The following is a 13,728-nucleotide window of genomic DNA, read 5'->3' on the forward strand; positions in this document are numbered from 1 at the left end:
GGATGGTATAACTGTGATGCCAAACACACTCTGCATGGCTCGATCAGAGAAGCTCCTTTGAGTAGTTTATTTTCCATTTTCATCGTACTTGTGGTTGGTGATTGTGGCTGGTGAGAGTGTACTGTTAAAATAATTATTACAAAGTGTCACGTAGCTTCTCTCTCACTCTCCCTCATTTTATGCTCTCTCATTCTCTTATATTCGAAAGCCTCGGCTGATTCTCTTTTATCCTCCCAGGGAAAGAAAGCAGAGCATCACAGCTTCCACCGTGATTCTCTTTTGTTCACTTTTAAAATGCAGGATTGCTATTCTATACACAGAATTCGCATAAATAAATACTAATTTAAATTTATTGTATTATATAAAATTATTTTTTTAATAATTTATCATTATTTTATAACACTCATACTGATTTGGGTAATCTTAAAAATTAAACTTACTAATTTAAATTTATTGTATTATGTAAAATTTATCTTTTAATTATTTTTCATTATCTAATAAAATCGATACTTATTTTGGTAATTATACAAGCTAAACTTAATTTTATTCAATCATGATCCAAACAACTTTTTATCAATATCACTTTTACAAACTAACTTTTCTAAACTTTAATCCAAACACAATTCAGCTTATCTAATTTAACTTTTACTCACTTCATTTTTTCAAAAATCAAATTGACAATAAACTACTTTTCTAATCGCTAATCCAAACAGATCCTGAGAGTTGAAGTTCTCTGTCTATATGTTTTTCGTGTCATGCACGGTTTTATTATCAGCTCACCTACGAGCCATAGCATCTCCCATGGTAACTCCCCTATATTTCCCGTTCCATCCATACATCTTCCCATTCGTCCGTTTCGTTTAGAGATTGTGATTACTCAATCTCAGCACCCTCTTCTTCTTCTTCTTCATCATCATCATCATTATGGCTTCAACTGCGCTTCAATGGCTAAGTCTTGTGGGCATCATTTGGCTTCAAGCCATAAATGGCACCAACACCAATTTCCCTTCATACTCAACCCAACTGAAGCAGACCCTTTCCATCTCACAAGTGCAGCTCAATAACCTTGCTTTTGCCTCCGATGCCGGAAAACTCCTTAATTGGCTGGTTCTCCGGCATGGCTTCTCTTCACCTTCCCCTCTGGCTTGTCCTCATGACGGGTTCAAGCCTTGGCTTGATTGGTTATGGAGTGCAATATCTCTTCCTCACAGACCACATTTCCTCTCTATCCTATTGGCATGTCTTCTTGCTAACTCTTCTGGCTGGGAATAGCATCTGTTGGATTAACACTGTCTGCTATGTCATCGCATTGAGAAACTTCCCATCTGATCATCAAGTTGCTGTGGGGTTATCAACTAGTTATCAAGGGTTAAGCGCAAAGATCTATACTGAAATTGTTGATGTTCTTTCTCCTCACAGAAAAGCTCAGGTCTTCCTTCTCTTGAACTCTGTCTTACCACTGATAGTCAGCCTCTTTGCAATTCCTGTGACCAGAGGAATTGAAGTCATAGGGCCTAAAAGACTGGGCGTTGGGTTTGTTCTCATGTTCATTATTGCCATTCCCACTGGCATATATGCTGTGTTAAGCAGCTTGCAATTTGTGTCGAGCAAACTTTCTTCGACGAGTAATCTGATTGGAATGCTAGTGTCCCTTCTCTTGCCTTTTTTGGTTCCAATCTCACGGAAGATCAATGATTTGGTGGCGTCATCAAGGCCAACCCGCAAAGGAGCAGTAAGCATCCATCCTCGTTCTTTGGAGGAGCACGAGGATCCTAATGAGAAGAGCAGAATGGAGAGTGAGCTGAAAGAGGGAGAAAGAGAAGAGGATACCAGCAGAGAGTTTCGTGAGGTTCATGTCAGAGAAGAAATCGGAGTGAAGCAAATGCTGAGAAGAATAGATTTCTGGTTATACTACTTCGTCTACTTCTTTGGTGCAACAGTCGGTTTAGTATATCTGAACAACTTGGGGCAAATTGCTGAATCCAGAGGCTCCTCTACTTCGTCTCTGGTGTCCTTGTCCTCATCTTTTGGGTTCTTTGGCCGTCTCATGCCATCTCTCATGGATTACTTCTGCAGGTAACTGGGAAAGCAAAACCTTGGTAAAATATTTGATATCGAACTCTTCCATGTATTTCTGGTGTAAGGAAAAACAAAAAAAACAAAACTCTTCCATGTACAAACGTAATACCATCTGTGATTGAATCTCTAAAAACCATGTAGTTGTTTTGACATGTGTTCAAACTTTCAGAGGTAAGGTCCGGATTTCAAGAACAGCATCAACGCTGGTGTTCATGGTTCCAATAACAGGATCGTTCTTCTTGCTGCTTGACAAAACTGAGCTTGCTCTCTACATTAGTACTGCGATTATTGGAGTGTGTACTGGAGCTATCACTTCCATTTCTGTCTCCACAACCACGGAGCTATTTGGCACCAAGAATTTCTCAGTGAACCACAACGTGGTGGTGGCCAACATTCCCATCGGCTCTTTCCTATTTGGCTTCTTGGCTGCTCTTTTGTATCGTGAAGAAGAAGGTGGAGATGGGAAATGTATGGGCATGGAATGCTATAGGAGCACTTTCATCATCTGGGGTTCCATTTGTTTCTTTGGGACGTTCTTGGCATTCATCCTACATGCAAGGACTCGCAAGTTCCATTTACAGAAACCAAGGTACTAAAAACTGTTACTCAGTCAAAATAGTAAGTCAAGAGTTAGTGGGCTGGACCGAAGTTAGACCGGTATTAATTAATGTAATATATCGTCATACATATATATATATATGTATGTTAGTTATTTTAAATAAAAATAAAGATAAAATATAAAAACAAATATCAAATAATAATGAATACAGGTGACTTATTTCGTAATTAATAATAATATGTGTAAAATTAAGGATGTATATTCCGAGAATTATATATAGCAAATAAAACTCTATAATATAGATATTTATTAGACAAATCCATCCCCAATTTAATTTGTGGTTTCAGATCTTCTGGAGAAACTTAACCTTAGCATACTATTTAATATATTATGAATATTAATTTAATATATTTCAAATTTTATTTCTCTCTCTCTCTTTTTATTATCTCCAAGGCTTCTCTTCTTTTAAACGTCGCCAGGTACAGGGAGTGAGGCTCTTCATTTTTTAATTATTCTCTTTCCTTCTTCCTGTTTGCTCCCTTCTTCTTCTTTTATTTCCTTCTCTTTTTCTTCTTCGTTCCAGATTCTCTTCTTCTATCCTCCATTTTTATGCCTTCACACCTCATTTTCGTTTAAGAGGCACCCGCAGAATCAGATAAAAGTGAATAAATCAAGGTCAGCAGTCTTTCTTTTATTTGTACCTCTTCTTCTTGGGTTTGGTTTCTTCTTCATCTGTTTTCTTTCAGACCACCGGACTAACTCGTTTGACCCTGCGGGTTGGTCGGTTTATGTCCGGTTCACACCGAGTTAGGCCGGTTTACATCCGTTTGACATTCTCTCGGTTGAGTGGATGAATCGGACCGGACGAGGAGCCGGTTCGCCGGTTTCCGGTCCGGTTTTGCAAACATTGTCTCAGAGAAGACCGGGAAGAATTACCTATTATACCTTTCCATCAATAACAAAGTCCTGGAGTGGTACTCTCGGCTCTGGTCCCGTAAGCAGGCATTTTCAGTCCTTTTTTTTTTTTTTTAGGTAACAAGGTATTTGATAGTTTTAAAAAGTATTCAATATTTTTCTTTTATACGCAGTCATATTTAATAAAGGCAGAAAAATAAAATAGAAATTAATATGATGTCATTGTTTAATATATTACCTCTATCCTTAAAATATGAATATAGTTTGATATTTAATTTGATTCTAAATATAAAATCTCAATCTATTTTGTCTTTTATATCTATTTATTTTTTTAAAGTAACTTTTATAGTAGTTGCATATGTTAAAAATTCTATCAAATGGTAATTTTAGTTAATATACATTATTAGTAAGAGTATATTAGGAAAAATAGGGCATATTTATTACAAATAACTAACTTAATAAACTTTCTTAATCTACTCAAATTAATTAGTCAACTAGCTCTTTTATTAAAAATACTAACTCTTCTATTAAAAACAGAAGATAGTAGTTAATAACAATAATATTAAAAATTATTAAAACTTTATGACAAATTTAATACTTTAAACTATTTTTATTAGTATGATGATTTATATTTAGAATTAGAAAGGGTGGTAATTTAATTTTATCCAACTTTCGCTAATCAAGAGCTGGTTAATCTAATGACCAAGTAAAAGAATTATATTGTTGAAGTGAATTTCTTAAATGTCTCTTAATTTATGTATTTTTATTGACTTATTTGATAGTTGCACGTCGCATAAATCGTTTTTGTTTGTTTTTTTTTTTCAAAATACCAAGTGCATTGTTTTCAGCCATGCTAAGAAAACTGTTATTTCCGATCTTTAATATAAAAGCTAGTTCACTAATTTGAATAGATTAAAGAGACTACTAGTTATTAAATTAATTATTTGTAATAAATAAATATTGTCTTTCCTAATATATTCTTACTAACCAAGTGTATTGGGAATAATAATGAAAGACAAAGTGTATTGGGATCTTATATTTAGGATCAAAATAAAAGTCAAACGAGTTTTTATATTAAGAATCGGAAGTAGTAGTTAATAAGCTCACTACACGAATCATCGTCTAAATTCATGACTTCAACATTCATCTGCTATCTTTTTGCTTCACACCAAACTTAAATTTAATTTGTATTTTTCTTTGGGCTATTGATATTGTTAAAAAAGCACACAGCTCGCCATATATTTTATTCAGACACCCGATATGTAACACGCGCGCACACACACACGTGTGTACATATAACAATAGACTAAAAAAGGGAACAGCCAATAAAGGAGAAATGCTTTGCTAAAAGAAACAAAAATTATTATACCAAAAAACAAAAAGATTGAAATGTTATATTTAAGAGCAGCATATAAAGTAATAGCCAGTTTTATGAGATTTTAGGAAAGTTATTAGCAGAATTTTCTTCAGACTTATTGCGAACGTTTAGTCGTGCGTTTAGGAAACTTAGTGCCTGTTTGGCATCACTTATTTGGAGCTTATAAGTAGCTTATAAGCTCTATAAGTTCGATTGACAAAATTGGGTCTGTTTGGATCAGCTTTTCTGCAATCGGGCTTTTGTCTGAAAAGCTACAATAAGCTATAAGCTAAAATTAACAGCTTAAGAGCCTGTTTGGTTAAGCGGTGAGATCTCAAATAAGTCCGTTTAAATTCAAATAAGTGCTTATGAAGCATGGTTAGGGTGTTTGGATAATTTTTATAGAATCCCGATGAATCGTGATTTTATCCTCTCACCGCACTTTTAGGATAAGCAACAAAAGATAGCTTATGCGTTTGAAAAATCCCGATGAATTTTCAGTAACTAAATTTTCTCCAATCTACCTCTCATTCTAATGGTAATTATTTTAATTTTTTTTTAAAAAATACAATATGAAAATGTTTTCTTTTAAATTTTATTTCTTAGTTATAATTTTGATTGAAGATTCAATTTCCTTATCTATGTTACTAAAATTGCTAATCAAATTTTTTTTTATATTTTCGTTCATCTTTTATTTATATGGGGTCTTTTATTTAATATTTGTACTACACATAAATTTTGTAAGTGATTTTAAATAATAATAATTTTAAAATAAAAATAATATTTAAATATTCATGTCATTTATTAAATTATATTGAAATATAGCTTATGGCTTATGGCTTTTGAAATATGGAGAGAGAAAAAGTTAAAAAATTTATTACCTCTTTTGGTTCTTATTATAAGCCTCAAATAACTAATTTGTAGATAATAAAAAATCAATTAAAATTAGTTGAAAGTAATGAATAAGTTAGAAATATATTTTTATTTTTAAATATGCTCCTAAAAATATACTTTTATTTTTTCATGTTTCACTTTATATTTAAAATATTTTTTATGACTTCTTCATATTAAATTATTTTAATTTCATTGTATTATGTGAAATTATTTTTTTAATCATGTTTCATTATTTATTAAAACTCATATCTATTTTAGTCATTTTACAACCAAACTTACTTTTACTCAATCATAATCCAAACAACCTTTTACCAATATCACTTTTGCAATCTAACTTTTTTGAACTCTAATCCAAACACAATTTAGTTTATCCAATTCAGCTTTTATCCAATTTCACTTCTCTATAAGTTACTTTTTCAATAAGTTACTTTTTCAATCGCTGATCCAAACGGATCCTTAATCATTCCCCCCAAAGCTAAGAGGACCATTTTATACCTGCTGGCCCCCAAAAAAAAAAACAATACAAAGCCGCTTCATAGTTCATGCCTGTTACTGAATCCTTGTTTGGACGCCAGAAATTTTCCATACAAATTGTAGAAGCTAAGCATATATATACTACCTCCTGTCATTAGTATCAGGTAACTAATTTGTGAATATTAAAAAAATTAGTTAAATTAGTTGTTTATAATAAATGAATGTTATCTTTTCTAAAATACTCTATTAATCATGTGTATTGAAACAGCCACTTGATTAAAACTTCTCAACCTATACAATCACTATAGGAATGACTTGGGGACAAAAATAAATATAAAAGACAAAATAAATCTGAGTCTTATATTTAGAATCAAATTAAATTTTTAACTACCTCTTATATAAAATGTAAAAAGTAGAATTAGTTATATTACACTAAAGTCTAGCTCGCTCCCTCATCAGGTTCTTGATTCACTTACATGCAAGTCTTGACCGGTCGGCCCGGGATTATGTTGTGTACCAATATAATACCGAAAGTAAAATGTAAATGGATGGTTTGAAGGACGTGGTAATGGGTCTAACCATCATTACCGACGTAGCACTCATCATCTTAAATGGGATGAGTAAAGGAGGAGGTCGTGGGTACTTGTCCAGCAATTGTGTCGGGATGTGATGAGGAGGTTGAGGAAGACATTAATGCAGAACTCAGCAATGGCTTCGATCAGGACCTGCTGGCTAAAACTTCAGCCACACCTCCAATTAACCCTCCTCCTACGCTGTTGACCTGAAGGGCCTAGAACACTTGTACGCCCTAATTGACGAATGCTGCCTCAACCACAAATTTAACTTCTGTTTATAGTTATATGTTTCGAGCCACTTCTCTCATCTCGTCCAATAATATAAGTATGTATTTCCAGAGAGTAATTATTTGAGCTCCACACTAAGACGGACGACGCATCCGATCGAAGCTGGCAGGATAAATAATTTTCCTAAACGTTCGTAACAAATTTTAAGGAAATTTTAAGTCACTTTGGTAAGACTTTGTAAAAAATTTATTAAAATTAAGTAATGATCTTTTTCTTGACGACGTAGACGTAAAATGGGATTGACCTGCGAGTTGAAGTTCTCTATATTTGTGTGTAAACTTTTTTCCTTGACATGCACGGCTTTTTATTATCACGTACGAGCCTCATCTAACTCCCCAATATTTCCCGTTGCATCCATCCATCTCCCCATTCATCTGTCCCGTTTTGAGATTGTCGTTATATTCATCAATCTCAGCACTTCTTCTTCATTATGGCTTCAACTGCTCTCCAATGGCTAGGTCTTGTGGGCATCATTTGGCTTCAAGCCATAAATGGCACAACACCAATTTCCCTTCATACTCAACCCAACTGAAGCAGACCCTTTCCATCTCACAAGTGCAGCTCAATAACCTTGCTTTTGCCTCCGATGCCGGAAAACTCCTTGGCTGGTTCTCCGGCATGGCTTCTCTTCGCCTTCCCCTCTGGCGTGTCCTCATCACGGGTTCAAGCCTTGGGTTGATTGGTTATGGAGTGCCATATCTCTTCCTCACAGACCACATTTCCTCTCTGTCCTATTGGCATGTCTTCTTGCTAACTCTTCTGGCGGGAAATAGCATTTGTTGGATTAACACTGTCTGCAATGTCATCGCATTGAGAAACTTCCCATCTGATCACCAACTTGTTTTGGGTTTATCAACAAGTTATCAAGGGTTAAGCGCAAAGATCTATACCGAAATTGTTGATGTTCTTTCTCCTCACAGAAAAGCTCAGGCCTTCCTTCTCTTGAACTCTGTCTTGCCACTGATAGTCAGCCTCGTTGCAATTCCTGTGACTGGAGAAATTGAAGTCGCAGGGCCTAAAAGACTGGGCGTTGGGTTTGTTCTGATGTTCATTATTACCATTCCCAGTGGCATATGTGCTGTGTTAAGCAGCTTGCAATTTGTGCCGAGCAATCTTTCTTCAACGATAAATCTGATTGGCATGCTGGTGTCCCTTCTCTTGCCTTTTTCGGTTCCGATCTCAGAGAAAATCAACGACTTGGTGGGGTCATGGCAAACGCACAAAGAAGCCGAAAGCGTCCATCATGGTTCTTTGGAGGAGAACAACGATCCTAATGAGAAGAGCAGAATGGAGAGGGAGCTCAAAGAGGAAGAAGAGGAGGATACCAGCAGAGAGTTTCGTGAGGTTCGTGTCAGAGAAGAAATCGGAGTGAAGCTAATGCTGAGAAGAATAGACTTCTGGTTACATTTCTTCGTCTACTTCTTTGGTGCAACAGTCGGTTTAGTATATCTGAACAACTTGGGGCAAATTGCTGAATCCAGAGGCTCCTCTACTTCGTCTTTGGTGTCCTTGTCCTCATCCTTTGGGTTCTTTGGCCGTCTCATGCCATCTCTCATGGACTACTTCTGCAGGTAACTGGAAAAGCAAAACTCCGGTAAAATATTTGATATCGAACTCTTCCATATACGAACATAATACTATATATGATTGAATCTTTAAAAATTATGAAGTTGTTTTGACCTGTACTGTGTTCAAACTTTCAGAGGTAAGGTCCGAATTTCAAGAGCAGCATCAACGCTTGTGTTCGTGGTTCCAATAACAGGATCGTTCTTCTTGCTGCTTAACAAAACTGAGCTTGCTCTCTACACCAGTACTGCGATTATTGGAGTGTGTACTGGAGCTATCACTTCCACTTGTGTGTCCACAACCACGGAGCTATTTGGCACCAAGAATTCCTCAGTGAACCACAACGTGGTGGTGGCCAACATTCCCATCGGCTCTTCTCTATTTGGCTTCTTGGCTGCTCTTTTGTATCGTGAAGAAGAAGGTGGAGATGGGAAATGCATGGGCATGGAATGCTATAGAAGCACTTTCATCATTTGGGTTTCCCTTTGTGTCTTTGGGACGTTCTTGGCATTCATCCTGCATGCAAGGACTCGCAAGTTCTATTCACAGAAACCGTAAAGAAGACCGTGGATGAATTACCTATTATACCCTTCCATCAATAACAAAGTCCCAGGGTACTCCTGGCTCGGATCACATGGGCAGGCGTGCTTAGGCTTCTTTTTTTTTTGGGCGAGAAGGTCCTTTTTTTTGACCTGATTGTAATAAGGCACTTCTTGGTTTTAAAAAGTATTCAATATTTTTCTTTTATTTGCGTTCATATTTACTAAAGATATTAAAATATAATAGAAATTAAACAAGAGCTAGTTTGACATTTAATTTGGCTCTAAATATAAATTCCAATCCACTTTAACTCTTATATTTATTTTTTTCTAAAGTAATCGTTGTTGTATTGCCTCATATATTCTGTTATGTGCATTTATGCCCCGGTTAAAATAGATTTGGGCGTACCCATTTAGTGGTAGGATTTTTCCAACAATATACAGACATACACACACAAATTTTCTGAGTATTTTAATCTCAAAAGAAAAGGGATTAGTGATGATACCCTTCTTGCTTAACATTAGGCATGTAAATTTTCATTCTTCATGTCAAAATTTCAAGTATGATTGACACATTCTTATGAAGCAATTTTTTTTTATCGGTTCCAATGCACAATTTTTTTTTTTTTTGTGATATGGATATTTTTTATTGCAAGTGCTCATCATTTTTTTCATCAAATCATATATAACCTTTTAACAATAAGCTTCGTTTTTTATCATATCATTATTGTGATATTAATTTGACTTCACTTGACAAATATTCACCCTGTGGTCGAAGAGGAGAATAATTTTAAGAAATTTTTACGGATGGTCAAGAAACGGCTATGCTGGACCGAAATTTTGGCCCCCAAAAAGCAGCTGCTAATGTCATGTCATAATTGGGCCCAACTTTGATTGGTCCACGATAGGATTCATACGTAGGCCCGGCCTATGGATTTCTCAATGGAAATCACTCAGGCCCAAATCTGAGATGGTTAACTACATTTATCCCCGATTTTCCGTTAGATATATACGTTCAAGCTTGGCTTGGGGGAATTTGTCAACCAAAAAAAAAAAAAACAGTCATTTTATCCCCGTTGCTGAACACTTGCTTGGGACAATAGACATTTTTCATAGAAGTTATTCACCTTGCACGAAATTCTTCTTGAAAGGTAGAGATCATACGTTCGATCTCATTTGTAATCTTGTTAATATCAGCTCTCTAATTTGGGGAGAAAAAAAATTTCATCCGAGTCACAAAAGCTAAGCTAGGCGTTTGGGTTAGCTTATTTCAAATAATTTTGCAAGATGCAAAATAAAAATATAATAATAATTTTTTCTCCTAAAGTACCAAAAAAAAAAAACTTTTCTACATAGTTTCCAAACACCAGTCTTGCCCCCTCAAGTTGTTTGCCAGAAGTGGTTAAATTCACTTACAAGCCTTGACTTGTCCCCTCGTGTCGCGTGAAGGGTGAAACATGTTCATATAACACCCAAGTAAGAACAAGAGAGATCACACCAAATCAAACACTGGGACGAATGAAAGCAACGGGTCAAACCATTCCTGACTTTTGCGGATGCGGAGGACCGAGTCCGAAGTCCCAACACGGCACTGGACTGATGCGGACCGCACAACGGAACCCGCCAAGCCTTAAGAACCCGCAGGCTTACGCTGTTCCCCCGAAGCGCGCTCATTGGTAAAACACAACTGCTGACTAGTCTTTGGCTTTTTTTTTTTTTTTAAATTTCAGAATATTAACAATAATTTTGAGCTTTTTTAGACGTTATTTGAATTATTGATTGATTTTCAGATTAAAAAAAAACATTAGCAAGTGATAGGGCAAATTGCAAGTATTTTAATTTTGCAATTATATGACTCATCCTACGGCTATAAAACTTTGCTTCACTTCACCCAAAAAAAAAAAACGCTTTGCTTCCCTTAGATTTAATTTGTACCGTGGGCAAAACGTCCTGTTGACGAATTCACTTGTCCCAACAAAATAATACAGCTAACTGAAGGAGGCTACCATTGCTTTGTCGTTTCCCCCACCGAAGCATAAGCATTCTCTTATTGAAGATAATCTTATATAAAATATTGTCGAGCACTAAATGTAAATACTTCTTCCAACAGGAATTCGAATATTGGTTTGTCATGTTGTGAGGAACTAGCCCCTTTTACTAGATTCAATCCCTGTTGGTGAGACTATCATTATTTTCTTTCGTTTAGGTTTCTTAATAAATCCTGGACCTGAGACATAATTGGAAAAATAAAATACAATTAAGAATAACTATAATAATTTATTTCTTCCTTTTTTTTCCTGGTTGGGCAATCAATTATTAAATGTTTAAGCTTTATGTACTTCCTAATTTCTCAACACGTGTTTTATGGTAGGATAATACTCTTACGGCTATTATGTTAAGTTTTTCAATTACACTTTATATATGTTTTACTTTTTTCCGATTTTAAATATAAAAAATATTTTGTAATGTATTTTAAATTATAAAATCAGCCTCACATTCCAATCAACTAGACAATTCAGTTCTTTTTGCACGTAGAATCTGAACACAAAAACCCCTAAGTCACTCTTTCTTAAGAGAATTATGACCTAAGGTACTGCCATGCTACTTTTGTGGCTGGACCTAGCTGCAACTAAGGGTGTGTTTGGATTAACGACGAGAGAAGTAACTTTTTTTCAATCTGACTTTTGGATAAAAACCAAATAGGATAATGTGATTTATGTTGGGATTGAATTTTGTAAAAAGGTTAGTTTGAGAAATTAAAACTTGTTTGGATGACTAATGAAAAAGTTAGTTTATATGTAAAATGAACAAAGAAGATATGAATTTTATTAAGTAGTACTACCTACAGTCCTTAATATAAGAGCTAGTTTGACGTTAAATTTAATTCTAAATATAAAACAAAAACTATTTATTATAAATAAGTAATTTAACTAACTTTCTTAGTCTTCCCAAATTAATTAACTAGCTCTTATATCAATGATCGAAGATAGTACATATTTAATATTAAATGTATATAACGTGACAATTGTAAAAAATATTGAAAATAAAATCATTTGAAATAAAAAAATAATTTATTATTAGAAAGAAATTAAAAAATACCACCTTTCCACCGCACTGTTACCTCCCACCGGTAAAAGCAGGATTGATTAGCTTATTCCATAAGTCCATTTGAGATCCAAAAATCAGACTTGTATAAACATTATACCAAATACTAGATTTTCTGAAAAAGCACCATTTGCCATTTGAATCGTATATTTTGGTGTCAACACGTGAATGCAAAGACACCCAGACTAGACTAATGGGGTTCCTAGATGAAATGAAAAACATGATCCACATAAAGAAGAGTTTCCCATGTTATCGGAAAGATACGCGGCTATGATATAGCTAGGAATTAAGTGAAACAGAATTGACTTGCTGGGTCATAAATTAGCGAAACACGGCCCAATGGACTGGTGGGGAGTGCGGAACACGGGGAACAAATTAACGCAGAAGCCATTAACCGTTCATAATAACCTTCCTCTACGGTGTAGAACTGAAGCGCTCTTATTGGCGTCAACAGCCTAACCCTGCAAAAACTAGACCTTTCTCGAACTATATTCCACATAACGTAGGAATTTTCATGCAGCAAACAATTTATCAGGCCGACCCACTTCACTCTCATGGACGATGTCCCATTAACGGCACGACAAATAATTTGCCTAAGAGTACATGTCATAAATTTTAATAACTTCTTCCCTGAAAACTGAAGTAACTTTGGTAAAATTCAGTAAAATTTTTCTTAAAATTAAGTAATGATCTTATTTCTTGACAATCCTGCTGAGTCGGAGTTGAAGTAGTTCTCTATACATATGCTTTTCGTGTCATGCACGGTTTTTATTATCAGCTCACCCACAAGCCATAGCTTCTGTCTATGGTAACTCCCCTATATTTCCCTTTCCATCCATGCATCTTCTTACGCGTTCACAAGACCTCCTTCTTCGATGGAGAACTGAAGCGCTCTTATCGGCCTCAACAACGTAACACTACAAAAACTAGATCTTTGTTGAACTGAGTATATCCCACATTTTCACACGCGCACGTAGGAATTTTCATGCAGCAAACAGTGTATCGGGCAGACCGACTTCACTCTCATGGACGACGTCCGATTGAAGGCACGACAAATAATTTGCCTAAGAGTATATGTCATAAATTTTAATATTAACTTCCCTAAAAACTTAAGTAACTATGATAAAATTCAGTAAAAATTTTCTTAAAATTAAGAAATGATCTATTTCTTGACAAGACTGCCGAGTAGGAATTGAAGTTCTCTATATATATGTATGTATGTATGTTTTTCGTGTCATGCGCGGTTTTTACTATCAGCTCACCTACGAGCCATAGCTTCTCTCACGGTAACTCCCCTATATTTCCCTTTCCATCCTATTCATCCGTTTCGTGTAGAGATTGTGATTACTCAATCTCAGCACCCTCTCCTTCTTCGTT

The 13,728-nt window shown here is 35.3% G+C and overlaps 2 pseudogenes; both read left to right on the plus strand.

Annotated features, from left to right (window-relative positions):
• Nucleotides 1–924: 924 nt before the first annotated feature.
• On the plus strand, nucleotides 925–2,675 carry LOC114728693 (protein NUCLEAR FUSION DEFECTIVE 4-like; annotated as a pseudogene).
• Nucleotides 2,676–7,571: 4,896 nt separating this feature from the next.
• LOC114728694 (protein NUCLEAR FUSION DEFECTIVE 4-like) lies at nucleotides 7,572–9,265 on the plus strand (annotated as a pseudogene).
• The last annotated feature ends 4,463 nt before the right edge of the window (nucleotides 9,266–13,728 follow it).

The sequence above is a fragment of the Neltuma alba genome, unplaced genomic scaffold (assembly GCF_004799145.2).
Source record: "Neltuma alba isolate B1F8T4 unplaced genomic scaffold, ASM479914v2 tig00012565_pilon, whole genome shotgun sequence".
Classification (NCBI taxonomy): Eukaryota; Viridiplantae; Streptophyta; class Magnoliopsida; order Fabales; family Fabaceae; genus Neltuma; species Neltuma alba.